Source organism: Canis lupus, chromosome 4 (assembly GCF_003254725.2).
Source record: "Canis lupus dingo isolate Sandy chromosome 4, ASM325472v2, whole genome shotgun sequence".
Taxonomy (NCBI): Eukaryota; Metazoa; Chordata; class Mammalia; order Carnivora; family Canidae; genus Canis; species Canis lupus.
In genome coordinates this window covers 11785960-11813256 of record NC_064246.1, presented here as the reverse complement: position 1 = coordinate 11813256, position 27297 = coordinate 11785960, and the positions used below count along the sequence as shown (strand labels likewise).

Genomic DNA, 27297 nt, shown 5'->3' with positions numbered 1-27297 from the left:
TTATCACCATCCAAAGTTTAGCATATAGATATTTTGACCTTAAGTCTATCAGAACTCAAGGTGATACTTACTGTTTCATTTGAAATCTTTCTCCCTCAAAACTGTCTTAATATTGAGAAAATATTATAATAAATGGCTTCTTTAGGACTTTGATACTCCTCAGTTAGCTAAGTGGTATTATTTCTAAAGGAATAGCCAGCCGTATTTTTCTATTAAAATGCAAACCCAGTCTATAGGGTTTAGCTGTAGTTCAGAATTAATTGAAGATTTTTCTTTTTCTTTTTTTTCAAGTATCTGGGATTTTACTTCTTGTGACTAAAAGTCAGTTCAACCTGGCTTTAATAGTAAAGCCAGGATTTTTTTTTTAATTTTTATTTATTTATGATAGTCACACAGAGAGAGAGAGAGAGAGGCAGAGACATAGGCAGAGGGAGAAGCAGGCTCCATGCACCGGGAGCCCGACGTGGGATTCGATCCCGGGTCTCCAGGATCACACCCTGAGCCAAAGGCAGGCGCTAAACCGCTGCGCCACCCAGGGATCCCGTAAAGCCAGGATTTATTGACTTACACAGTTGTAACTTTTAGGATCAGGGTAGACTCTACACATGGTAGATTCAGGGATTAAAAAGTTGTCATGTAGGTGCCATCTCTTTCCATCTCTTAGTTCTGCTTTACTATATTGGCTTTATTTTTAGGTTGCCCTCTCTCTGGGGACATTATTCTTACAGCTAGCAATTCCAGTATATATTAGTTTTCTATTACTATGTAATAAAAACTTAGTAGTTACTAATGTCTATTTATTAGCTCATAGTTATGTAGGTCATAAATCTGGGTGGATTCACTTGGATTTCTACTCAGAGGTCTCACAAAACTGAAATGGGGCATCAGCTGCAATAGGATCTTATCTGGAGAAGTTTCCATGTCCAAGCTCATTGAGGTTGTTGCCAGAATTTAGTTACTTGGGGTTATAGGACTGCGGTCCCTATTTTCTTGCTGGTCATCAGCAGGGGACAGCTCTCAGCTTTTAGAGGCTACCTTCCTTCCTTCTCACAGGGCTGCCTTCATCTCTGAGCCACCAACAGCAAGCCAAATCTTTCTGTACTTCAAATCTCTCTGATATTGTCTTTTGCCACCAGCTAGTAGAAACCCTGCTTTTAAAAGTCTTACCTGATTGTGTCAGACCCACCCAAGTAACCTCTGTATCTTTGGTCAGTGAGTTAAGATTTAATTAAATCTACAAAATCCCTCATAGCAGTAACTAGCTTAGTGTTTGAACAACCAGGGTACAGGAATCTTGGGCCATACTTCCTACCACAGAGTGAGTCTCTTCTTTCTAACTCCAAAAAGTTCTATACTTTAGTTTCATTTATGTAGCTTGGGATATAGAGCTCCTTGCTGAACTATGACCTTGGGTTTGGAATTAACTGATTGGCTAGATGTAGACTATATTTCTCACTTTAGGTCTAGGAGTGTTGTATCAGAAGATTGGTAAATGGATGCTGGACTGCATAACATTGGTATTGGAAAGCATGATACCCAAGATAATTTTCTTGTGTGCTGACCACTTAAGGATGCCATTTGGCACTTTTTTATATGGTTTTCTGAGTTAAGATAAAGTGATCTTGCTTCCTTACCAAGATTTCTTCCTCAGCTAGAACAGTGTCCTATTATTCATTTAATTTTAGCCAACTTTTTGTCAGTGTCAATGAGGACATCCTGTAGCAAACATGGTCATAGTGTATACCCTGGTTCTTATTCTCAGTTAAGAGCACAACACAGCAAAGAAGCTTGGAACTGTGTCCAGGTTTTTTTTTTTTTTTTTTTTTTTTTTCTCCTGCTATTCAGAAGCAACTATCCAGCCTGGATTCTTATTTCTGGGGGAATCAGATCTGTGGTCCTCACCATCAGAAATCCTTAGAGTGGTGCTGGCTGAAAAGGTAGAAGCCGTGCCAACAACTGCCTATATTCTCCCTCATCTGAGAATTAGAAAAACTTCAGAGGTGTTGAGCTGAGCAGAGAAGTTGTAACAACCCTTACCACAACTGATTCACCTGTGTTTGTCTTTTGCCTACCGGCCTTCCCCATCTCCCACACTCCACTGCAGCTTTGTCCCATTGGCCGCTGCTCCTCCTTCTGTTGTGCTATCATGATTCTTTTCCTTATTGCTCACTCTTTCATTTAATTTTTTTCATGCTACTAGTCTCATGCTTTCTCATGGAACACTATGTCTACTGCAGAGACTCCCGGGTGTCAGGCTTTGTTGTTGTTTTCATTGCTTCATAACAACAAAACAAACAGACAAACCAACCAACCAAGAACAATGCAGTGAGTTTTTCCATAACACTGGTATACATTTATTTAGAGATTGTTCCTAAATAACTCTCTTATTTAGAGATTGGTTTTAAAATTTCCATTTTGTGATGAAATGATGAGGAGGATTATTTGTTTTTTATTTGTTTTCCCACAGGCTCTTACTTGGCAAAACATAAAGCCAACAGCTTTCATATATATATATTACATTCCCTTCACCCCTAACAACTTACAAAAGATATTTCTGCTGGTTCTAAGACTGAAATTTTGCCTGAAAGCTTTGACCTTTTTGAATATTTTTTTTCTAAGGAGTAATTATTATTTCAGTAGCATTTATTAGAAGCAAATAGGCATCCAACTCTGTTTGGTACTGAGATGGAGTATGGGACTGTAGTAGAATGAACTTTGTCATCTCTTATGATCATCACAAGTCTAGTCCTCATCTGTAATCATAAAAAATTACAAAAAAATTGTTTTCTTATGATGAGAACCTTCAAGACACTTTCCCAGCAACCTTAAAATATGCACAATATAATTGGCCATAGTCATTATGCTGCAAACCACATCCCCATGACCTATTCATTTCACAACTGGAAGTCTATACCTCCTGAGTTTATCCACACATTTTGCTCATCCCCAAATCCCCTAATAGAGTGGCAAGCGCCACTCTGTTCTCTCTATCCATTAGTTTTATTTTCTTTGTAGATTTCGCATGTAAGTGAGATCATATGGTATTTATCTGACTAATTTCATTTAGCATAATACCTTCAAGGTCCATCTATGTTGTTGCAATTTTATTTTAATTTCATTCATTCATTCATTATTTATTTTAATTCCAGTGTAGTTAACATAGAGTGTTATATGTCATATATATTTTATATTAGTTTCAGTTGCACAATATAGTGATTTAAAGAATTTCATTTATTATTCTGTACTTATCAAGATAAGTGCATTCTTAATTCATTCTTTTTTATGGCTTAGTAGTATTGTATTTGATATATATATATGTATAAACAGATATCATATCTTCTTTTCCATTAATTTATTGATTAACATTTGAATTATTTCCAGATTTTGGCTATAAAATAATCCTGCAATGAGTATAGGGAATGCATATATCTTTTTGAATTGTGTTTTCATTTTCTTTGAGTGAACACCCAGAAGTAGAATTGCTAGATCATATGGTAGTTTTGTTTTTAATTCTCTGGGAACCTGCATATAATTTCCATAGTGAATTTACCCTCCCACCAACAGTGCATGATGATTCCCTTTTCTCCATGTCCTTACCAAGTGTTATGTCTTATCTTTTTGATAATAGCTAAATTATTATTTTAAATCCTAAAATTTGTATGGAACTACAAAATATATCAAATAGCCAATGCAATCTTAAGAAAGAACAAAGCTGGAGGTATTGCAACACCAAATTTCAAGATATTCTACAAAGCTGGAGAAACAAAACAGTATGGTACTAGCACAGAAATAGACATATAGATCAAAGGAACAGCATAGAAAACCCAGAAAAAAAAACCATACCCATATGGTCAATTATTCTATAAAAAAGGAGGGAGAATATACAGTGGGGGAAAGGCAGTCTTTTCGATAAATGGTGCTGGAAAACTTGGGCAGCTGCATGCAAAAGAATGAAACTAGACTGTTTTTTCATTTACCATACACAAAAATAAACTCAAAATGGATTAAAGACCTGATAATGAGACTTGATACCATACAATACCTAAAGAAAATCTGAATAGACTGACTGTTAGTAATGAAACTAAATCAGTAATAAAACAATTTCTAACAAAAAATAGTAATTTCCAACAAAAACTTCCAACAAAAAAATAGTAATTTCTTGGACATTAGCCTTAGCAACATCAGCCTTAGCAACATATTTATGGATATGTCTCCTCAGGATAGGGAAACAAACACAAAAATAAACTATTGGGACTACACTAAAATAAAAAAAATTTTGCACAGTAAAGAAAACCATCAACAAAACAAAAAGGCAGCCTAGTAAATGGGAGAAGATATTTGCAAATGATATATCCCTATAGGGTTAATATCCAGAATATATAAAGAACTTACACAACTCAACACCAGAAAACCAAATAATCCAAATAAAAAATAGAGGACCTAAATATATATTTTTCCAAAGATATACAGATAGATGAAAGACACATGAAAAGATGCTTGACATCACTAATCATCAAGGAAACACAAATCATAATGAGACATCACTTTACATCAATTAGAATGGCTAATGCCAAAAAGACAAGAAATAAGTGTTGACAAGGATACAGAGAAAAGGGAACCGTCCTGCACTTCAATGAAAACAAAAAGAAACAAGCGGGACTATATCAAACTAAAAAGCTTCTGCACAGCAGAGGAAATCAACAACAAAATAGAAAAGAGAGAATATCTTCAAATCATATCTCATAAGGGGTTAATATCCAAAATACATAAAGAACTTATAACACTAAATTGCCACCAATTTAAAAATGAGCAGATCTGAATAGACAATTTTTTCAGAGAAGATATACTGATGGCCAACAGACATATGAAGACATGCTGAACATCACTAATCATCAGGGAAGTGCAAATTAAAACCACAATGAGATATCACTTCATCCCATTAGAGTAGCTATTATCAAAAAGACAAGAAATAACACTTGGTAAGGACATGGAGAAAAGGGAATCATCATGTACTGTTGGTGGGAGGGTAAATTCACTATGGAAATGATATGCAGGTTCCCAAAGAATTATAAGTATGATTTTAGCTGTAGTTTTTTAAAATATAGCCTTTACATTGTTGAAGCATGTTTCCTCTAAACTTACTTTGTGGAGTTTTTATCATGAATGGATGTTGTATTTTGTCAAATGCTTTTTCTGTATCCATTAAGATGATCATATGGTTTTTATTTTTTCTCTTATTAATGTGATGCACCACACTGGTAGATTTCCAAATACTGAACTATCTTCATATCCTTGGAATGAATCCTACTGGATCATGGTGAATGATTTTTTTAAGTGTGTTGTTGAATTTGGTTTGCTAATATGTTGAAGATTTTAACAACTATGTTCATCAGAGTACTGGCTTGTGGTTTTCTCTTTTTATAGTGTCTTTGCCTGGTTTTGGTATCAGGGTAATTCTGGTCTTGTAAAATGAATTTGGAAGTTTTCCTTTTTATATATATATTTTAATTTGAGAAGAACAAATATTAACACTTCCTTAAATGTTTGGTAGAATTTACATATGAAGCCATCTGGTTGTGGACTTTTATTTGTTAAGAGTCTTTTGATTACTGATTCAATTTCATTACTAGTAATCAATCTGTTCAGATTTTCTATTGTTTCTGATTCAGTTTTGGGAGATTGTATTTTTTTAGGAATTTACTCATTTTTCCTAGATTGTTCAAGTTGTTGGCATATCATTTTTCATAATGTTCTCTTATAATCCTTTGTATTTCTGTGGTGTCAGTTCTTATTTTTCCTACTTCATTTCTGATTTTATGTATTTGAGTCCTATTGCTTTTTCTCTCAATGAGTCTGGCTAATGATTTATTAATTTTGTTTATTTTTTCAAGACCTAGCTTTTGGTTTGATTGATCTTTTCTATTTTTAAATTTCTGTTTCCTTTATTTCTGCCCTAATCTTTATTATTTCCTTCCTTCTCTCTGCTTTTAGCTTTGTTCTTCTTTTCCTAGCTCTTTTAGATTAAGGTTAGGTGGTGTGTTTTTTTTTTTTTTTGAGATCTTTTTTGTTTTTATTTTTGTTTTGTTTTGTTTTATTTATGATAGTCACAGGGAGAGAGAGAGAGGCAGAGACACAGGCAGAGGGAGAAGCAGGCTCCATGCACTGGGAGCCCGATGTGGGATTCGATCCCGGGACTCCAGGATTGCGTCCTGGGCCAAAGGCAGGCGCCAAACCGCTGCGCCACCCAGGGATCCCTCTTTTTTGTTTTTTGAAGTAGGTCTATATCGCTATTATCTTCCATCTTAGAACTGCTTTTGTTGTATCCCAAAGATTCTGAACTGTTCTTTCATTTTCATTTGTCTTCATGTAGATTTTGATTTACTCTTTGATTTCATGATTGATCCATTAGTTGTTTAGTAGCATGTTGTTTAGCCTGCATGTATTGCGGTTTTTCCACATTTTTTCTTTCAACTGTTTTCAAGTTTTATACTATTATGAATGGAAAAGATGAATGACAGGATTTTAGTCTTCTTAAATTTACTGACACTTTTTCAATTGTCACCTAACCTGTTCTCTATCCTGGAGAATATTCCATGTGCACTTGAAAGGAATGTGTATTCTCCTGTTTCAGGATGGAAAGTTTTGTACATATCTCTTAGGTCCATCTAGTCTAATGTGTTGTTGTTCAAAACCACTGTTTACTTTTTGATTTTCTATCTGAATGATCTACCCATTGATGTAAGTGGGATGTTGAAGTTTCCTATTATCATTGTATTCATGTCCATTTCTTCCTTTAGGTCTGTTAACATTTGCTTTATATATGTAGGTGCTTCTATGTTGAGTGCATAGATAATTGCAATTGTTATAGCCTCTTGTTTGATTGATGTTTTTATGATTATGAAGTATCCTTCTTTATCTTGTGTGACAGTCTTTGTTTTATTTTTTTAAAATAATTTTATTTATGATAGTCATACAGAGAGAGAGAGAGAGGCAGAGACACAGGCAGAGGGAGAAGCAGGCTCCATGCACCGGGAGCCTGACGTGGGATTCGATCCCGGGTCTCCAGGATCGCGCCCTGGGCCAAAGGCAGGCGCCAAACCGCTGCGCCACCCAGGGATCCCCAGTCTTTGTTTTAATATCTATTTTATCTGGTATAAGTATTGCTACTTCGGCTTTTTTCCCCCTTCCATTTGCATGGTATGTTTTTTCATCCTTTCACTTTCAATCTTCATGAGTCTTTAGGTGAGTCTCTTGTAGGCAGCATGTAGATGGATCTTTTATTTTTTTAATCTGTAAAGTCACCCTATATCTTTTGATTGGGGCATTAGGTCCATTTACATTTAAAGTAATTATTGGTAGGTATATGCTTATAGCCATTTTGTTAATTGTTTTCTAGTTGATATTTAGTTATTCTCTTCTCTCTTCTCTTGTGGTTTGAAGGCTTTCTTTAGTGTTATTCTTGGATTCATTTCTCTTTATTTTTTTGTGTATTGCAGGGTTTTTTTTTAAATTTCAATTTTAGTTAGTTAACATACAGTGTAATACTGGTTCTGGAGTAGAATTCAGTGATTCGTCACTTACAATACCCAATGTTCATCACAAGTTTCTTCTTTAATACCTATCATACATCTCGCCCGTCTTCCACCTACCTCATTTCATCAACCCTCAGTTTGTTCTTTATTGTTAAGAGTCACTTATGATCTGTTTCCCTCTCTCCTTTTCTTCTTTTCCTTCTTCCTATATGTTCATCTGTTTTCTTTCTTAAATACCGCATATGAGTGAGATCATATGGAATTTGTCTTGAAATAACTGACTTCACTTAGCATAATATACTCTAATAATATTCTTGCAAATGGCAAGATTTTTTTTTCTTTGATGGCTGAGTAATATTCTGTTGTGTCTATATGTGTGTGTATATGCTGTATATATATATATATGCACACACACATATATACATACACATATACAGTGTGTATATGCTGTATACATATATATGTATACACACACACACACACACACACTACACGATGTGATATCCATGAGTCTTGATCCATCCATCAGTTGATGGACATCCGGGGTCTCTCCATATATCAGTTGATAGTGCTGATATAAATATTGGGGTGGACGTACCCATTTGAATCTGTATTTTTGTATCCTTCAAGTAAATATATAGTAGTGCAATTGCTGGATGGTAGGGTAGTTCTTTTTTTTAAAAAAAATATTTTATTTATTTATTCATGAGAGACTCAGAGAGAGAGAGAGAGAGAGAGGCAGAGACACAGGTAGAAGGAGAAGCAGGCTTCCCATGGGGAGCCTGATTCAGGACTCAATCCCAGGACCCTAGGATCATGTCCTGGGTCGAAGGCAGGTGCTCAACCACTGAGCCCTCAGGTTAGAACTGAGGGTAGTTCTATTTTTACCTTTTTGAGAACCTCCAAACTGCTCTCCAGAATAGTTTGCACCAGTTTGTATTCCCACCAGCAGTTCCCCTTTCTCCATACCCTTGCCAACAACTATTGTTTCTTGTGTTGTTAATTTTAGCAATTCTGACAGGTGTAAGGTGGTATCTCATTGTGGTTTTGATTTGCATTTCCCTAATGATGAGTGATGTTGAGCATCTTTTCAAGTGTCTGGATGTCTTCTTTGGTTAAGTGTCAGTGTCTTCTGCCTATTTCTTAACTAAAATATTTGTTTTTTGGATGTTGAGTTTGATAAGCTCTTTACTGATTTTGGCTACTAAACCTTTATCGGATATGTCATTTGCATCCTGTAGGCTGCCTTTTCATTTTGTTGACTATTTCCTTTGTTGTGCAGAAGCTTTTTATCTTGATGAAATCCTAATAGTTCAGTTTTGCTCTAGGTTCCCTAGCTTTGGGTGACATGTCTAGTAAGAAGTTACTGCAGCTGAGGTCAAAGAGGTTGCTGCCTGTGTTCTTCTCTAGGATTTTGATGGTTTTCTGTCTCACATTTAGGTATTTCATCCATTTTGAATTTATTTTTGTGTATGCTGTAAGAAAATGGTCCAGTTTCATTCTTCATTCTTTCATTCATTTTCCCAATACCATTTATTGAAGAGACTATCTTTTTTCTATTAGAATATTCTCCTGCTTTGTTGAAGATTAGTTGACCATATAGTGGTGGGTTCATTTCTAAGTTTTCTATTCTGTTCTATTGATCTATGTGTCTATTTTTGTACCAATACCATACTGTCTTGATGACTACAACTTTTAATATAGTTTGATGCCTCCAGTTTTGTTTGTCTTTTTCAGAATTGCTTTGGCTATTCAGAGTCTTTTGTGCTTCCATACAAACTTTAGGATTGTTTGTTCTAGCTCTGTGAAAAATTCTGGTGGTATTTGTAGGGATTGGATTAAAATATGTAGATTGCTTTTGGTAGTATAGACATTTTAACAACGTGTATTCTTCCAGTTCATGAGCATGGAATGCTTTTTAATTTCTCTGTGTCCTCTTTAATTTTTTCATGTGTGTCCTATAATTTTCAGAGTACAGATCTTTTACCTCTTTAGTTAGGTTTATTCTTTGGTATCTATGGATTTTAGTGTGATTGTAATGGGATAGATTCCTTGATTTCTTTCTCTGAAGCTTCATTATTGATGTATACAAATACAACAGATTTCTGCACATTGATTTTATATCCTGCAACTTTGCTGAATTCATGAATTAGTTCTAGCAAGTTTTTGGAGGAGTCTTTCAGGTTTTCTATAGAAAGTATCATGTCTTCTGCAAATAGTGAAAGTTTGACTTCTTCCTTGCCAATTCAGATAACTTTTGTTTCCTTTTCTTTGATTGCTTGAGGCTAAGACTTCCAGTGCTATGTTACAAAGTAATGGTGAGAGAGGACATCCTTATCTTGTTCCTGACCATGGGGAAAAGGCTCTTGGTTTTTCTGCATTGAGGATTATATTAGCTGTGGGGCTTTCATATATGGTCTTTATGGTGTTGAGGTATGTTCCACCTATCTCTACTGTGTTGAGGGTTTTTATCAAGAAAGGACACTGTATCTTGTCAAATGCCTTTTCTGCCCCTATTGACACTATCACATGGTTCTTAGCCTTCCTTTTATTAGTGTGCTGTGTCACATTGATTTGTGAATATTGAACCTCACCCCCTAAAGCCCAGGAATAAAACCCAGCTGATAATACTGAATAATTCTTCTAATGTACTTTTGAATTCAATTTGCTAGTATTTTATTGAGAATTTTGCATCCATGTTAATCAGGGATATTGGCTTGTAATTCTCCTTTTTAGTGGGTTCTTTGTTGGGTTTGGGGATCAAGGTAATGGTGGCTTAGTAGAATGAGTTTGGAAGTTTTCCCTCCATTTTTATACTTTGGAACAATTTGAGAAGAATAGACGTTAATTCTATTTAAACATCTGGTAGAATTCCCCTGGGAAGCCATCTGGCCCCAGGCTTTTGTCCTGAGAGATTTTTGATTACTGATTTAATGTCTTTGCTGGTTATGAGGCTGTTTCACTTTTGGTAGTTTGTAGGTTTCTAAGAATGTGTCCATTTCTTCCAGGTTGCCCAGTTTGTTGGCATATAATTTTTCATAGTATTCTTTTATAATTATTTGTATTTCTCTGGTGTTAGTTGGGATCTCTCCTCCTTTATTTGTGATTTTGTTTGAATCCTTTCCCTTTTCTTTTTGATAAGTCTGGCTAGGGGTTTTTCAGTGTTCTTAGTTCTTTCAAAGAGCCAGCTCTTAGTTTTGTTAATCCATTCCACTGTTTTTGATTGTTTGATTGATTCTATATGATTTATTTCAGCTCTAATCTTTATTATTTCCCTTTTTCTGCTAGTTTTTTCTGCTACTTGTTGTTCCTTTTCTAGCCCCTTTAAGTGTAAGGTTAGGTTATTTATTTGAAACTTTTCTTGCTTCTTGAGGTAGGCTTATGTTGCAATATATTTCCCTCTTAGGAATTCCTTTGCTGCATCCCAAAAGTTCTGGACTATTGTGTTTTCATTTCATTTGCTTCCATGTATTTTAAAATTTCTTCCTTAATTTCCTGATTAACCTATTCACTATTTAGTAGTATGTTATTTAACCTCCATGTATTTGAGGTTTGTCCAGTTTTTTTCTTGTGGTTAACTTCTGGTTTCATAGCATTGTATGAAAATATGTATGGCATAATCTCAATTTTTTTTGTACTTGTTGAGGGCTGATTTGTGACCCAGTATGTGATCTGTTCCGAAGAATTTTCCATGTGCACTCAAAAAGAATGTGTATTCTGCTGCTTTAAGATGAAATGTTCTGAATAAGTTCTGTTAAGTTCATCTGGTCCAGTGTGTCATTCAAAGCCATTGTTTCCTTGTTGATTCATCCTGCTTAGATGATCTGTCCATTCTGTGACTAGGGTGTTAAAGTACCCTACTAATATTGTATTATTATCAGTGAGTTTCTTTATAGCTATTATTATTGTTTTAAAGATGTTATTTATTTATTCACTAGAGACACAGAGAGAGAGGGGCAGAGACATGGGCAGAGGGAGAAGCAAGTTCCATGTAGGGAGCCCAATGTGGGACTTGATCCTGGGACTCCAGGGTCACGCCCTGAGCCAAAGGCAGACACTCAACTGCTGAACCCCCAGGCATCCTTCTTTATAGCTATTATCAATTGGTTTATATAGTTGGTGTTCCCAGGTTGGGATCATAAATATTTACTATTGTTAGATTTATTATTTTAGAGAGGCAGAGGGATGGGGAAAGGGTCAGAGGGAGAGAGAGAGAGAGAAAATCTTATGTAGGCTCCATGCCCAGCATGGAGCTGACATGGAATTGGATTTCAGAACTCTGATTATGACCTGAGTTGAAATCAAGAATTGGATGCTTAACCAACTGAGCCACCCAGGCATGTCATACAACTGTTAGATCTTGATGGATAGACTACTTAATTGTGATATAATTTCCTTCTTCATCTCTTGTTACAGTCTTTGTTTTAAAATCTAGTTTATCTGATATAAGTATGACTACTCCAGCTTTCTTTTTACATTCATTAGCATGATAAATGGTTCTATCTGTAGGTGTCTTTAGGTCTAAAATGCGCCTCTTATAGGCAGCATATAGATGGATTTTTTTCTCCATTCTAATACTGTGTCTCTTTTAATTGGAGTATTTAGTCCATTTACATTCAGAGTGACTATTGAAAGATATGAACTTAGGGCCATTGTGTTACCTGTAGAGTTAGTGTCTCTGGTGATGTTCTCTGTCCTTTCTAGTCTTTGGTACCTTTGGGGTTTTTTTTCCACTTAAAGGGTTCCTCCCCCTTAAAATTTCTTGCAAGGCTGATTTAGTGGTCATGAACCCCTTTAGCTTTTGTTTGTCTGGGAAACTCTCTATCTCTCCTTCTATTCTGATTGACAGCTTTGCTGGATAAGGAATTCTTGGCTGCATATTTTTCCCACTCAGCATATTGAATATTTCCTGCCACGTCTTCTGGCCTGCCATGTTTCTGTGGATAGATCTAGTATCCTTATAATTGTTTTAAATTCTAGTTCAAAAAAAAAAATAAATTCTAGTTCAGGTATCTTACTTATATCTGTATTGATTAAGCTGCTGGCTATGAGTTCTATTTTCTGTTCTTTATTTTGGAGTGAAGTTCTCAGAAATTTTGTCCAGAAAAGAAGAAAGAGAAATAAACCAAACCAAAACAAAACAAAAGGCAAAGAACCCCCCAAAAGATGTATTATATATATGTACATATGTATATGAAAGAAACAAAATAATAAAAATGTATTAAAATATATAAAAATAAAAATAAAATTAAGAAAAAAGTTGGGATCCCTGGGTGGCACAGCGGTTTGGCGCCTGCCTTTGGCCCAGGGCGCGATCCTGGAGACCCGGGAGCGAATCCCACATCGGGCTTCCGGTGCATGGAGCCTGCTTCTCCCTCTGCCTATGTCTCTGCCTCTCTCTCTTTCTCTCTCTGTGACTATCATAAATAAATGAAAATTAAAAAAAAAAAAACAAAAAAAAAAAGAAAAAAGAAAAAAGAAAAAAGAAAAAAGTAATATAACTTTTAAGGGAATTGAAAAACCAAAATAAAAAATAATAAAAATAAGGAATAAAAGTAAAAAAGAAACTATATCTTGTTTCTCCTAGAGCTGAAGCTTTGGAGCACTCCATGTTCAGTAGACTCATGAGCAAGCTGTTTTTACTGGTCTTTTGTGGGAAGGACCAGCTGCACTGATTCTCAGGCTGAGTTGTTTCAGTGGGAAGATGCCTTCACTGATGTAAATGACACCAGCCTCCACTAGGTGGCGCTGTTTTGCTCTCTGAAGGCTTGTAGCCCTGATGGGCAGGATAAGTATGTTGATGCCCCACTCTCTAGACCTGGAGCTGAAAGTTCCCACCCTCTACTCTTCGGTGAGCCCTATAGAAGAGCAATCAATCACCCCTCTTGTGTTGTGTTTCTGTTGAACCCTGTGTCTGACTTTCAAAACTCCAAATTTTAGGGACTCTTGGGGTACAGACACATGCTGTTCCTCCAGTGGAGGGTCTTTTTTTTTTTTTTTAAAGCAGTTTCTTCCTTAAAAAACAAAAAAACAAAAAAACAAAAAAAACAAAGCAATTTATTTATTTATTCCGAGAGGGAGAGAGCGAGAGAGAGAGGCAGAAACACAAGCAGGCTCCATGCAGGCAGCCCGAACCGGGACTCGATCCCGAGATTTCAGGATCACACCCCGGGCTGCAGGCAGCGCTAAACTGCTGCGCCACTGGGGCTGCCCCCAGTGGAGGGTCTTACAGTGCTTTAGCTGTTTTCCAGCTGGTCCTAGGAAAGCTGTTGCCCCACTACACAGTGGTTCACAGTTTATGGCAACACACACAGAAAACTGACACCAAGACCCTCTGGTCCTAGGTGGTTATCCTGCTCCCATGCCTGGGAACTGTGCAGCATGTTGGCACCACCTGATGTTGTGACCCAGGGGATCCTTAGACCACTTTGTTCCTCCTGGGATTTGGCCTGCAAAGCCACTTGAGCACCTTTAGGCCAGGTACATTCCCCACAGTAGTGAACTTCTAAAAGTTTAGCTTTTGTACTCCACTGCATATAGTACTTTGTGGTAGCCTCTACAAAGTGGGCTGCCTCCCCACCACCATATTCACAGTTTTATCTCCTCCAAGATTACTCTCCAAACCTCCTACCTTCCAAAAAGTGTTTGCTTTTCTACTTGTAGACTCGCAGTTTTGGTTATTTCCCACCTCTGATTGATTTCTTGAGTGGTCTGAGTGATTTGATAACTATCTAGTGTTTGGAGGACAAGACAAGCTTAGGGTCCCACAGTTCTTCCACTATTTTGACTCCGCCTCTGCCATATACTCTTCTATTATAGGTTTTTGATTTGTGGTTACCATTAGGTTTTTATATAACATCGAAGTATATAGCATATATATTAATTTGATAGTTGCATAAATTCAAACACATTCTAAAAGCACTAAAGTTTTACTCTTCTCTCCACATTTTATGTATATTATATAATATTTTATGTATCTTTATTTTTTGTATGCCTGAACTATTTTTTGTAGATATTATTATTACTTTTGTGTTTTAACCTCCATAATGGCTTTATAAGTGACTAATTTACTACCTTTACTATATGCTTGCTTTTACTTGTAATTTCTTTTCCTTTCATACTTTTTTCTTCCAGTGATGATCTTTTTCTTTCCACTTAAAGAATTCTCTTTAACATTTTTTGTTAGGATGATTTAGTGGTAATACGTTCCTTTGACTTTTGTTTGTCTGGGAAACTCTATGTCTTCTTCTGTTGGGAATGATAATCTTGCTATGTAGAACATTCTTAGTTTTAGGTATTTTCCTTTCAGTTTTAAATATATCATGCCACTCTCTTCTGGCTTTCAACATTTTTTCTGAAAAATCAGCTGATGGCCTTATGGGGTTTCCTTTGTATATAACTGTTTCCTTCTTCTTGCTGCTCTTAAAATTTTCTATTATTACATTTTTCCATTTTAATTGTCATGTGTTGTGGTGGGACCTCTGTGAGCTCATTTTGTTACAGTCTCCCTGTACTTCCTGGATTTGGATATCTGTTTCCTTTTCTAGATTGAGGAAATTTTTGCCTAATATTTCTTCAAATAAGTTTTCTGTCCCCTTCTATCTCCTTTTTCTGGGGTTCCTAGAATGCAAATGTTATTATGCTTCATGATGTCACTGGGTTCCATTAAGCTGGTTTTCACTTATTACTTTTTTTTATTTTTGCTGTTCAGTTTGGTTATTTTCCATTATTCTGTATTCTAGTTCACTGATTTGTTCTTTTGCATCCTCTAATTTGCTGTTGATTCCCTCTGGTGTATATTTTATTTTAGTCATTGAATTCTTCAACTCTCACTGGTTCCTTTTTTTTATATTTTCTCTGTCTTTGTTGAAGTTCTCACTGAGTTCATCCGCTCTTTCTCAAGTCCATTGAGTATCTTTATGACCATTACTTTGAATTCCTTATTAGACACACTGTTTATCTCTATTTCATTTAGCTCTTTTACTGTAATTTTGTCTTGTTCTTTAATTTGGGACATATTCCTCTGTCTCTTCATTTTGTCTAACTCACTGTGTTTGTTTCTATATATTAGGTAGGTCAGCCCTGTCTCCTGATCTTGAAAGTAGTGGCCTTATGTAGAAGAGGTCTTATGCCCTGTAGTGCAGTGCCTGCCCTGGTAACCAGAACCAAGCTCTCCAAGGCTGTTGCCTGTATTGGCTGCATGTGCCCTACTATTGTGGCTGAGCCCTGACCACCTTCAGCCCAGCTGACCCACTTTATTTGCACTGGGTACACTGAACAGGATTTGGTTCCCTTACTGTTGACAAGCCCACATAAGGCTGCTGCTGTCTTGTTGGTGGACAGGGAGAGCAGTCAGCATAGCTGTCTACTATTAGCTTCTCTGCCAGAGTTGCAGGCAGATGGGGAGCACTTGTTCTCTAATGGGCCAACTGAGAGGTTCTCATTAAGAGATGGTTGCTGGAACTGGGGACATACTATGTGAGATTATTTCCCTCACTCTTCAGGGAAGGAGTAACATTGGAGTGGTGCTGCTCCCCTCTGCCAGGGCTGCTTGGAGGATGTGGTGAAGCAGGAGCTTCTTAGAAGGGATGCCTGTGGAGGCAGGCAGGTTGTTTTGGATGGGTCCTCAGGGAAATGTTGGGGCAGGCATACATTACTAGCAAGGTAGATGGAGAGTGTTATAACTGGCTCCTGTAAGCATCTGGCTATCTAGGCTGGGGAGTGTAAGAAAAATGGCACCCAGCAGCACTTATATTCCCAGAGAAACTTCCTGAAGTTCCTTGTCCCTCCATCACACGTTCTAAGATTAGTCAGTAAATCTCCTTCACGTATACCCCAGGTGATTTTCAAACTGGTATGTCTGTGTTGTGTCTTGGGCTTAAGTTATTTATTATGCTGGTTCTCAATTTTTCTATAATGCTTTGGATCTTCCAGAGTGAAGCCTGCTGACTTTTAAAGCTATTAAAGTTGAGGCCCACTGGTTTTCAAAGCCAGATGTTATGGGGATGTATTTTACCAATGTGGGTCCCCAGTGCCAGGGGTGCATGATGTCGGGTCTGATGCTTGTGATGTCTCTCTTATTTGTGATTAGTCTTACTGGGGGGTGGGGGAGGATTGGTTTTCAACTATGTCTCTGCCCTCCTACTGTTTTCAATGTGACTTTCTCTCTGTGATTAGCTGTGGGAGGTTTGTTCTGCTAGTCTTTGGGTCATTTTCAGAGTTAGTTTCATAGATTTAGCTTTTATTTCTGTGTTGCTGTGGGATAAGATGGGCTCAGAATCTACTTCACCATCTTCCTGCCTCACCCCAGCTCTTAATTTTATTAATTTGAGTCTCTATTTTATTTATTTATGATCTGAGATTTATTATTTCTTTCCTTCTTACTTAGGACTTTGTTCTTCTTTTCTAGTTGCTTTAGGTGTAAGATTAGTTTGAATTTTTTGTTGTTGTTTCTTAAGGTGGGCCTGAATCATAATAAACTTCCCTCTTAGAACTGCTTTTGATGTGTCCCATATTTTGGAGCACTGTGTTTTCATTTTCATATGTCTCCAGGTGTTTTTTGATTTCCTTTTTAATTTCTTCATTGACCCATTTGCTGTTTTGCGGTACATTGTTTAATCTTTACATGTCTGTGCTTCCCCAGTTTTCTTCTTGTAGTTGATTTCTAGTTTCATAGTGCTGTAGTCAGAAAAGATGCTTAATATGATTTCAATCTTCTTAAATTTACTGAGACTTGTTTTGGGGCTAAGGTGATCTATCCTGGAGAATGTTACATGTGCACTCGAGAAGAAAATGTATTCTCTTGTTTTTGGCAGAATATTATGTGTGTATCTGTTAAGTCCATCTGGTCTGATGTGTTGTTCAGTGTCAGTGTTTTTTTATTGATTTTCTGTCTGGATGATTTACCCATTGATGTAAGTGAGATATTAAAGTTCCCTACTATTATTATATTACTGTCAATTTCTCCCATTGCATTTGTTAACATTTGCTTTATATATTTAGGTGCTCCTATGTTGGGTGCATAAATATATATGTACAATGTTTTATCTTATTTTTTGACTCATCTCTTTATCATTATGTAACATTCTGCTTTGTGTCTTGTTACAACATTGTTTTAATGCCTATTTTATCTAATATAAATATTTGCTATTCCAGATTTTTGTTTCTATTTGCACAGAATATATTTCACTCCTTTCATTTACAGTCTGTTTGTATCTTTAGATCTAAAGTGAATGGCTTGCAGGCAGCATATAGATGGGTCTTGTTTTTTGGGCTTTTTTCCTTCCATTTTCCATTTAGCTACCCTGTCTTTTGATTCAAACATTTAACCCATTTATATGCAAACTAATTATTGTTAGGTATGTATTGATTTCCATTTTGTTAATTGTTTTGTTTGTTTTTGTAGTTCTTTTCTGTTCTTTTCTCTTTATTCACTAGTGATTTGATGATTTTCTGTAGTGTTATGTTTGTATTCCTTTCTACTTACTTTTATGTATCTATTATAGGTTTTTGGCTTGTGCTTACTGTGAATTTCTTATATAAACACTTATGTATATAACAGTCTATTTTGGTTGGTGATTGTTTAAGTTCAAATGCATTCTGAGAGTGCCTCATTTTTATTCCTCCTCCAACACAGTTTGTATTTTTGATGTCATATTTTACATATTTTTATTTAGTGTATCCCTTATACAATTATTGTACATTTAGTTAATTTTACTACTTTTGTCTTTTAACTCTCATACTAGCTTTATAAATGGTTAATGCATTAGCTTTTCTCTTAGCTTGCCTTTAGCATCAGATTTTTTCTTTCAAATATTTCTAGTTATGATCTTTTCTTTTCCTTTCTTTTCTTTTTTTTTTCTTTTCTGTCAGTTCAGAAAAGAACTGCTTTTCTTGCTTGAGAAACTCTTTATATCCCCTTCAATTCTGAATGGTAATCTTATTGAAAAGAGTATCCACAGTTGTAAGGTGTTTTTTTTTTTTTTAAATTTTCATTTATTTGTGATAGTCACAGAGAGAGAGAGAGAGAATGAGGCAGAGACACAGGCAGAGGGAGAAGCAGGCTCCATGCACCGGGAGCCCGATGTGGGATTCGATCCCGGGTCTCCAGGATCGCGCCCTGGGCCAAAGGCAGGTGCCAAACCGCTGCGCCACCCAGGGATCCCGGTGTTTTTGTTTTCTTTCAGCATTTTGAATATGTTGTGCTATTTTCTTCTGGCCTACAGTGTTTCTGCTGAAAAATCAGCTGAAAACCTCGTTGGGGGAAGAGTTGCCTTTATGTAACAAATTGATTTCTCAGGCAGCCCAGGTAGCTCAGGGGTTTAGTGCCCCCTTCAGCCCAGGGTGTGATCCTGGAGGAGGCCCGGGATCAAGTCCCACGTCGGTCTCCCTGCATGGATCCTGCTTCCCTCTGCTTGTGTCTCTGCCTCTCTCTCTCTCTGTCTCTCTTGAATAAATAAATAAAATCTTACCCCAAATTGATTTCTCTTACTGCTTTTCAGAATGTCTTTTTATTTTTAACTTTTGAAAATTTAATTTGAATTTTGATGTGTTTTGGTGTGAATCTCTTTGGGTTCATCTTATTTTGAATTCTCCTTACTTCCTGTACCTGAATGTCTGCTACTTTCCCCAGGCTAGGGAAATTTTCAGCTGTTATTTCTTCAAAGCAGTTTTCTGCTCGCTTCTCTCTCTTTTCTCACTCGGGGACCCTCATAATGAGAATGTCCGTATGCTTGATGCTGTCCCAGAGGTCCCTTAAACTATCCTCATTTCTTTAAATTCTTTTCTCTTTCTGCTCTTCAGTTTGAATGATTGCCACCACCCTATCTATTAGCTCACTAATCATTTCTTCTTTATCCTCTAATCTACTCTTTATTCCTTTTAGTGTATTTTTCAATACTATTATATTCTTCAGACCTGTGACTTATATATGGTACTTTCTTATATTCTTTATCTCACCAGCTTCATCCATTCTTCTCCCAAGTTTGGTGAACATCTTTATGACCATTACTTTGAATTTTTTGTAGTAGGTAGATTACTTATCTCCATTTTATTAAGTTGTTTTTCATGAGGTTTTAGTTAGTTCTTTTATTTGGAACATGATCTTCTGTTTTTCCATTTTGATTGACTCTGGTTTTTTTCCAAGTATTAGGGAAACAGCTATCTCTCCCAGTCTTGAAGGAGGGCCTTATATAAGAGATGAACCTTCTTTTTCAACCCTACCCTGGTTCTTGATTGTCTCTAGAATCTTTGCAATTGTCTAAGCAGCCTCATTTATTCTTGGCAGGTACCATTTGTTGAGGGTGTGCCAAGACTTGACAGTGTTCCAAAGAGAGAGATCTCAGTCAGCACCTAGTTTCAGGTATTGGAAGCCAGACTGTCAAGCAGCAACTTTTAAAGTTTGCAAATATATAAATATATACTCCTGTGGTACTACAGTTGTAAATCCTGCTGGTTTCCAGACAGGTCATTTGGTATCCCTTGGGTGACAAGTGCAAAACTCAGAGCTTCAGATAAGTATGGATGCTCCTTTCTGGAAGATATTGGCATGTGCTATAGCAAGGCCAAAGCAGAATGCAAAGATGGTGTCCCTGTCTAGGTTCCTTGAGAATAGCCCCATAGGCCTCTAGATTTTGGCAAACCTGAATCCTGTCCCTCATGCTGAAGGTCTAGAACAAGTAAATATGCATTTTTAAAAGAAAGACTGGGAGTGTCTTTCAGTCTACTCTTTGTATTCCCATAGGGGTAGTAGTAGTCTGCCAAGAATTGTCTCCAATTGTTACTGTCCTGTGGAACTCAGGAACATAATTGTGGTTGGCCAGAAGAGTAAGTGATCAAGGAGTGTTCCCTGCATGGACTGTGCATGCCCACTGCCTTGCAAAGGCCAGTGGGCATTTGCAAGGCAGTGGGAGAACACAGGTCTCGAATGTACCTGCAGGCCATAGCATGACGGTGGGAGACTGCAGGGCCAGGGTGTGCCTGCCAGCTTTAGCACGGCAGTGGGAGAGTGCAGGGATAGGGCACAACTGCCTATACTATCAAGTTAGAGAGTGTAAAAGTGGCACCTGCTAATGCCTTTGTCCCCATAGAGAGTCCATATAGGTCCCTGCCCCTCTAGTAGATGGTTTAAGATTTAAAAATGAATCTTGGGGGATCCTTGGGTGGCTCAGCAGTTTAGCTTAGCGCCTGCCTTTGGCCCGGGGTGCGATCCTGGGGTCCCAGGGTCGAGTCCCACGTCGGGCTCCTGGCATGGAGCCTGCTTCTCCCTCCTCCTGTGTCTCTGCCTCTCTCTCTCTCTCTCTCTCTCTCTCTATCATGATTAAATAAAATCTTCAAAAAAATAAAAAATAAGAAATGAATCTTTAGAGTGTCTTAGTTTAGGCACTTTTCAAACTGCTGCTTTTGTTTGTTTTTTAAAGGTTTATTTATTCATTTTAGAGAGAAAGAGTGAGAGAGCATATACAAGCAGGGGGAGAGACAAAGGGGAAGAAATCTCAAGCAGACTCCCCATTGGGTGTGGAACCCAACACAGGGCTCAATCTCATGACCCTGAGATCATGGCCTGAGCTAAAACTAAGAGTTAGGTGCTCAACCAGCTGAGTCCCCCAGGTGCCCTACGAACTGTGGCTTTTGTGCTAGTCCCTAGGGTTAGTCTGCATGTAAGTTAGTCATTTCTGTACAGTCCCCTGGGTTTCCTGGATGTGGTTTTGAAAGTCAGATGTTTTGGGGGTTTATATCTCCATTGTGGGTTCCAGGGGTTGGGGTATCTGATATAGGACACAAAGTCCTTGCTCCTTAGGGAGAAGCTTTATATTTGTGAGATCCCTGCTGATTGTGGATCACCATGCTATAGGGGTGGGGTTTTTGGGCAAGATCTCTGTCTGCTTCTCCTACCTTTCTCAATATGGCCCTTTTGTCCTTTGTTGTGGAAAAGTTGTTCAGCTAGTTTACAGGTTTTTTTCAGAAAGGATGGTTCCTTAGGTAGGTATAGATTTGATATGGATATGATATGTTCAGGATCCTCCTACATCCCCGTCTTAGATGATACCATCTTATTAAGTATAGTTTTTAGGCAGAATTTTTGGCATTTTCTTATAGTCATCACCTTTTGAAGAAGTCCCACTTCTTTTGGCAAGAACATTCAGAGATCAGCAACAGACATTCAGGAGGCAGCACTGCCTTGCTTCTGAGCAGTTCAAAATTTATGTGTCCTGGTATGTGTTTGGATGCAGAGAGAGGTGGGATGGAGGAGGAGCAGCCCTCAAGGGGTGTCCAGAGCAGGAGGCTAGTGAGGGTGTCAGAGGGTGAGGAGTCCTGGAAAACTGAGAGTCAGATGCTTAACCAACTATTGTTCCTGGGGCCGGTGGAGCTAAGCAGGCAAGCATTTAGAGTGAGTCAAATCCCTAGGGCATAGGGCTACATCTCTCAAAGTATGGACCTCAGACCTCCTGTATCTAAATGACCCTACCCTGGATCACAGAATCTGAATCTCTGGGGTGTTCTCAATGGGAATGCACATCTTTAACAAATTCCCTAGGGATTTGTAATCATTTTAAAGTTTCTGGGCCAGGCAGCAGGGAAGCTTGAAATTGGATACTCAGAGGGGCCTAAAGAGTCCAGGAAATAAAAACTAAAATTCAATGGCCATCCTTTTATTGGTTGGCTCCCGGTGCACTACTCATTGTGCTAGGTATGGTAGTGAACAATGGAGGCTGGCTCCAGCCCTTTTGGAGTTAGAAAGAGCCAATAAACAAGTGGAGAAATGAATGAAATTACATATTATAATGAGCGTTGGAAAGGAAATAAACAAGATACTACCAGAGAAATTGGGAGGTGCTGTTTAGATAAGGTAATCAGAACTGGCTCAAGAATTTGAGAGAAATTTGACTGTGAAGCAACTATAGCTAAATCAGGCCTGGGGAGGTGGAGTCAGGAAACAGATGGAAAGAAAGGGTAGTGTGTGTGGGGGTGCATTGGAGAGGTGGGTAATGAAGGAAATATACACAGAAAATATTAAAATCAGGGAAGAAAAACAGTAAGTAGAACTGGTAATGTTTAGGAACCCAGTTGTACCTCCAACTTTGAGCAAATACTCAAATTGATCTTCATATCACCAGAGAATCTGCATATAGTTTTCAGATAAAAGTATAAAAGTGTATGAGAGGACCACTAAATTTCTTCACAGAAATTAAAAGTTGTCCCTACTCTGCAACTGGTGAATTGCAGACAAAGGCACCTTAAAATAGTATTTAAGGTGTGGGTGTTCTCCATTCTAACCCAACTAAAGAGGGACCTGGTAATTGCATAGGAGAGAAAAGTGAATAGAGTATTTTCTAAAACAAGTAGCATATTTTCCATTATGCAAAAGAGGAAAATTAGCTTTTAGAAAGCCACACCTAGGTTTCACAGACTTCTCTTTGGTTTCTTTCATATCCAAATGGGAGACCTCGAAGGAGAGATAGTCATTGTTCTTTAGAGGATTTATCAGCCTTTGTTCAATTTTCTTAAAGATCCTAAAGATCTATCCATGGAGACTTGGGATGTGAATCTGGAAAAGTGCTAGCAGGGTGGCTCTGAGGGCTGGGCTGGGGGCAGCCTATAGGGGGTGGAGGTCCTAATGAGAGAAGGGTAGCACCAGGACCCCAAGGATTTACTGACCTTAGTTTTTCTGCAGGGGGAAAATGTGTTCCTGCATTAAAGCCACTAAGTCAGGCATAAGCAGAGTTGAACAAGCGCTTACTCTTTCCTTTGGTTTATGGTTTCTTTCCTCCATCACCCTATGAGTAGAAACTTGTTGTTGTTTGACTTGCTTGCTTATTTCTTAGACACCTCCCCACTAGACTGAAAGCCATATGGGGAAGGGGCTGATATCAGTCTCACCAGAGCCTAGTCCAACTCTCTGTGCATTAAAAGCTGCCAGAAGCTGGGAGCTGCATGTGTGGTATTACAATCTGTGTAGGGGCATAACCCTCATGTGTGCAGTGTGAGTCCATGGGCCTTCTCAAGGGTGGCTCTTTGGGGCTCAGCCCTGATGAGACAGGCTTCTGTTGCCCCCTGGAAGGACATATGATGGCATAGATTGCTTATAAAGCCCCCACCCACACCCCTGGCCTGGGTCTCCTGGTTATCAGGAAAGGTGTCCCTTTAGGGGCCCACCCCACACATGATGTCCAAGCCCTTCCTCTCAATTCCTATGTTGAGATCATCTTCAGGTAATGGGTCAGTTTGGGATGGAGAAGGAATATAGTTGATGACAGCAGGTCTGAAGAGTTTCTTCCATTCTGCTTTCTTGTCCTCAATAATAGCAGCTTATTTTTTCCCTTCTATTTAGAGATGGTCTTATACCTTGAGACCTTCATCTTCTCTCTTCTGTTTCATTTGCCACTTGTTTTCTTCTCCATTCCTTTAAGCTTACTCCTGTTATCTCAGAGAGGAATAAACCAGCCATACAGATGGATCTCCCTTGACAAACTTAGTCTTGTTTTTGCTTCAGTATGAGTACAAGGGAGGAAGAGGTGAGAGAGGAGGATGAATGACAACCCAGTTACTACTTTTAGCCATAACTGGGTCTCAGCATTATACTTCACTCCCTGTGGGAGTTAAGAGGCCTCTGAATGTGAGCTGACTTACTCCTATGCATTGAAATTCTTTGCTATTTATTTGTATTGCAGGAACACTTAGTTCAGTTCCAGAAACACTGTCCAAGCACCCATTCTGTGCCAGATTCTGTACACCCTCCTCAGTATATTGCATGTTTGCTTTCCTTTCCTTTAGAGTTGGAGAGGAATTTAGAAGTCATCTAGTCTCAGGCCTTTTATAGGCAGATGCAGAGAGTGGGGCCCTTGGAGATAAAGTGATGAGTGAAGGCCTCAGAGTTGGTGTAGAGTTTGGCGTCACATGTGACCAGAGCTCTACCCAGTGGCCTCTGGGGTGCAGAGACAGTTCATAATAAACCTAATGTTCAGTCTTTGATTGTTTGCCATATGCTAGTGCTATAAAAAGTGCATTTCATGCCTTCCATTTAATTCTGAGAACAGGTGCCATTGTTACTGGTATTATTGCTTTTCTTTCTTTTTTTTTTCTTTCTTCTTTCTTTTCTCTCTTAAGAAAAGAGAAGAAATTAAGGTCTAGAATAGCAAAGAATTTTGCTCAAAGATGCATAGGATGTAGCAGAGCTGACATGTCCTCTTCCACTTTGTAAACCATATAAGAACACATGCTACAAGGAGTAGCAGGCTCTACACCCGTCCTCTAAATGTAGGGAGGGACTTGCTTCCTTCCTTTCTTCCCTCCTCTTTACTTTTCTTTTTTTAGTTGTAGCAAAATATACATAGCAACATTTACTATTTTAACCATTTTTAAGTATATAGTTTAGTGATACTAAATGTGCAACCATCATCTCCATCCATCTCCAGAATTTTATTCATTTTACCAATCTGAGACTCTACCCATTAATCTAACTCCTTTTCCCTCACCACCAGCCCTGGCATGACCATCCTATTTTCTGTTTCTATGAATCTTATACCCTAGATATTATCTTCATGACTGGGTTATTTCACTTAGCAAGTGTCATCAGGCTTCATCTTTGTTCTAACATGTATCAGAATTTCTTCATTTTTAAGACTAAATAATACTGCATTGTATGTATATCACATTTTATCAATTCATCTTTCAGTGGACACTTGGATTGGTTCTACCTGGTATTAGTCTGCCAATGCTCTGTTAGAGCTGCTATTAAAAAAGATGCTACAGACTGGGTTGCTGAAAAAACAAACATTTATTTGCTCAGGCCTGCAGGCTAAAAGTTCAAGATCAAGGTGCTGGCAGAGTTAGTTTCTCCTGAAACCTTTCTCCTTAGCTGGCAAATAGCCACCTTCTCACATGGCCTTTCCTATGTGGGTGCATCCCTGGTCTCTCTCTCTCTCTCTCTCTCTCTCTCTCTATTTATAACGATACCAATCATATTGAATTAGGATGCCAACCTTAGGCCTCATTTTTTCTTTAAAAGCCTTATCTCCAAGTACAGTTACATTAGGGGTTAGGTCTTCAACATATGAACTTGAGGAAGACACAAATCAGTCCATAATGTAACTCTTGGATATTGTGAATAATATTGCTATGAATATAGGTGCACAAATATCTTGTTTGATTCCCTACTTTCAATTCTTTTGGGGTATATATGCAATAGCAGAATTACTGGATCATATGCTTATTCTATTTTTAATTTTTTGAGGAAATGCCATACTGTTTTCTATAGCAGCTGCACCATTTTACATTCACATGTCATCGTTTCTTAATTTTCAGAATAGTTTTGCTCTTTTTTGAAAGGTCACTCTGATCTCTAAGGTCCTCCAGTAGGAAGCTTGTCTGGAATTGTTCTTTTTGCCTCCCAGATGCCTATAACTCTTTTCAGAAACTTGGTGCCCTTGCTCCTCTGCACCTCCTGTCAGTAACCTTGGGCTTTTCCACATTTAGGTGCTGGGAGAACATCCCAGAAAGGAGAAGGGACCAGTAAAAAAGTGACCTGATCTCAGGTAGATGCTTCATCTGAGCTGTGGGCTCTCATTCAGCAGTCCCTGCACAGAGGAGGTTTATCCCTTCATCTCTGAGCACGTCAAAGGAGGAGGTATCGGGAGCCCTCTTAGCAGTGAACAGCTTTGAAAAGACTGCTGTGGGCTTGTATTTACTCATATCAACAGCATGGATGAGGAGATGTTTGTGGGAGTGGGTATTGTGTGGGGAGAGGGGTTTGGTGTGAAGAGATGTTTGAGGTGGATGTTTATACGAGGTGAGGTGTGAGGGTATATATGTGGGTAGGGGAGTGTGTGTGTACCGAATAGATGTGAGAGTGGGAGTTGAGTATAAGGGATTATATATGGTGTATGGTAGGGTGTTTCTGTGTGTGTATATATATGTGTGTAGTAGGGGATAAAGGAGTGAAGGGTAGGAATGAAAGTGTATATGGGGTTATTTGGGGGTCAAATATATGCACAAAGTAGTGTGAGGGTGTGGGGGTTGGGCACGCAGGTGTGGAGAATAGGAGGTGAAGGTGTATATAGGGTAGGGTATCAAGGTATGTGTGGGGGATCCCTGGGTGGCGCAGCGGTTTAGCGCCTGCCTTTGGCCCAGGGCACGATCCTGGAGACCCAGGATCGAATCCCACGTCGGGCTCCCGGTGCATGGAGCCTGCTTCTCCCTCTTCCTGTGTCTCTGCCTCTCTCTCTCTCTCTCTCTCTCTCTCTCTCTCTCTCTCTCGCTCTCTCTCTCTGTGACTATCATAAATAAATAAAAATTAAAAAAAAAAGGTATGCGTGGGATAGGGAAGGATGTGTGTGTATGGAGTAGGGTGTAGTGGTTGGGTATGACGGTGTGTGGGGAGTAGGGTATATGAAGGGTAGGGTGTGAGTAGAGTAAGTATATCCTGGAGGGTCATAGTAGGTACAGGATCAATGGTTCCACTCCAAGTAGCCACCCCTGCCAGGAGCCCTGTGGGTGGAGACGCTGCTGAGGCCTGCAGAGCTTTCCTGTTGCAGGGGAGTGGAATCCAGCCAAGGCCTCAGGCATGACTCACTTTCACCTGGTCAGGGGAATTAATTTGCTGGGCATCTGCATCATGGCAGGATACGTGCGTCAGTCTGTATGACTCCGTTCTTATTAAGAACCATGGGAGAAATTTAAAATGAGAAATGAAGGGCGTGGAGGGTGTGGGGGAAGGTTGTTCTGGGAGCTAAGAAATTGCTTCTCCCTCAGTCGCTGTGTCACTCTC

At 38.5% G+C, this 27297-nt stretch overlaps 1 protein-coding gene across 10 annotated transcripts in view; it reads left to right on the top strand.

The window, feature by feature from the left end:
* Positions 1-27297, top strand: part of FAM13C (family with sequence similarity 13 member C) — a 250712-nt gene that overhangs the window by 184251 nt on the left and 39164 nt on the right. The window lies entirely within an intron of this gene.